At 40.2% G+C, this 2,413-nt stretch overlaps 1 pseudogene; it reads left to right on the plus strand.

Moving 5' to 3' along the window:
- Window positions 1-1,164: 1,164 nt before the first annotated feature.
- Window positions 1,165-1,283, plus strand: LOC120605975 (uncharacterized; annotated as a pseudogene).
- Window positions 1,284-2,413: the final 1,130 nt, after the last annotated feature.

The following is a 2,413-nucleotide window of genomic DNA, read 5'->3' on the forward strand; positions in this document are numbered from 1 at the left end:
TTAATTTTACTCTTCGCAATAAATTTTACTCCTCGTGTAAGTGGAATCGCATAACATTTGTCCTGTGCTTTCCAGCTCATTTCCCTTAGCATAACATCTTGAAGGTTCATTCAAGTTGCAACGTGGATCCTAATTTTCCTACTTTTTAATGCAGAACAATATTCCATTGCGTGTACATGCCACATTTTGTTTATCCATTCATCCATAGATGCAAATGTGGGTTATTTACACTGTTTCATGACAGTGAATAATGTTGCTATGGACACTGGTGTGCATATATCTGAGTGAGTCCCGGCTATCAATTCATTTGAATGTACAGCTAGAGGTGGAATTACTGGACCATATAGTCATTCTATATGCAATTTTTGCGGAATTGCCATGCTTCGTTCCACAGTGGGTGTACCATTTTAAATTCACTGTGGTCAGAGAATATATTCTGTGTGATTTCAAATCTTTTATATTTGTGGATGCTTGTTTTATGGTCCAGACGATGGTCTATCTTAGTTTGTGCAACACAGACACTTGAAAAACATTGTACTCTGCTCTCATTGGTTGGAGAGTTTTATTTGTCACATAGATCCCTTTAGTTTATTGTGCTATTCAGGTCTCTTATATCCCTGCTGATCTTCCCTCTAATAATTCTATGTCTTGCTGACAGGGGGTGTTGTAGACCCCAAGTATTATTATGGCCTTGGCTATTTCTCCTTTCATCTCCAGCAGTTTTTGCTTCATGTATTTTCAGGCCCTGTTCTTTGGGATGTACATAGGATGTTTACATCTCTTTGGTGAATTGATCCTTTTATTGTTATGTATTGCTTCTCTTTGTCTCTAATTCAGTTTCTTTCTCTGACATCTACTTTATTGGAAATTGTCTTATAAAATGTCTTGGTTTTATTGCACCTGCATCTACTCTTAGGACTTCTATTGCTTTTCACAACCTCTCCCCACATACGTTCCCACCAAAGTATGTAATTCACCATGTGGAAAGATTTGGAAGTTTTTTGGCATCTACAGGAATAAGATAGTCTCAGTTCTGTCTCCCATATGTGGATTCACTAAAGGTGTTTTATTTTTACCACATTCAACTGAAACAGTGTACCAGCAGACAACAACACTAGTGGTTTGTGGGGAGGGAAGATTATGGGAATTAGACTGTTAGAAACTGTCTATGGCCATGCCACCCTGAACAAGCCCGATCCTGTCTGATCTCGGAAGCCTAGCAGGGTCGGGCCTGGTTAGTATTTGGCTGGGAGACCACCTAGGAAGACCAGATGCTGTAGGTGTAAAAAAAATAAAAATATAAGGGATTGTAAACTGACAAGGTCCTAGCAATCTGTGAGGTCAACCAAGGATTGCCTTGCCTAAAAAAAATTAAATAAAAAAAGAAACCAGCTTCTGTTGGGTTCTAATACTTAAGGTTTTCTGTGTTTGTGTGTTTAACATCTTGTACATTAATTACTCTGTGTTGACTCAGAACCACTTATGAGTAAAACTCCATTCATTGCTGATCGCTCCATGGTGTATTGATGACAACCAAGACTCAGGGTAACTCCTCTGGGGTGTCATTGCTGTCACTGTGTGGCCCGCTGTCAGGACAATCCTGCAACTCACAATCTTTGGCACCTTCCCTGGAAGTGAAATTGAACATGGGTAGAGAGCATTTGACCAAGAAATGCCACTTGCTCAGTCCCCAAAACTTGGAAGCAGCCTGGAGTACTCCACATCCCAGTGATCAGGCAATTCTCTTGGTCCCTCTCCCAATGTATATCTAGAATCTAGTCACTTCTCACCACCTCCATTACTACCGCCTTGGCCAAGACACTGACATGCATCTTCTGGATTATACTACCTTCCAACTAGTCCATCTTCTTTCATTCTTGCCTGCTTGTCATCTGTTTTTCAACCCAGCAGCAGAGCATAAGTCAAATTATTCCACTCCTCTGTTCAAAACCATGTAAAAATGGTTTGAAGCCCATCAACATGTTCAAAAAAAAAAAAAAACATGAGTTCATGATCCTACTAAACAACAATAACAGCGAAGAGGACCCTTATTGGTGAGCTTTGGTGAGAGCCAGCAAATCAACGCATTTTCATGAAAATCCATCAATGAAAGTAAAAAATCAAATATTAAAGGGAGGAGTAATGGTACAGGGTATATGAATGGCATATAGCATGAGCTAGAGTCATTTTTGACAATTGACATTACTTCAGAAATAACATCACTGAGGGAAAGTGTAAAAGTGAGCAAGCTAACAGCTACAGCAATCTCCAGACGACCAACTAAATAGGGCAGGTGCATAAAGAAGACCAGAGCCCTCCCTCCTCAAGGTGATTCAGACACACGTGATCTCAAGCATGGCCTTGTTTGGGGAATTTCACAGGAGAGTGGGCATGTGATAAAAGCCATAGAGGT

Source organism: Pteropus medius, unplaced genomic scaffold (assembly GCF_902729225.1).
Source record: "Pteropus medius unplaced genomic scaffold, Ma_sr-lr_union100, whole genome shotgun sequence".
Lineage (NCBI taxonomy): Eukaryota > Metazoa > Chordata > Mammalia > Chiroptera > Pteropodidae > Pteropus > Pteropus medius.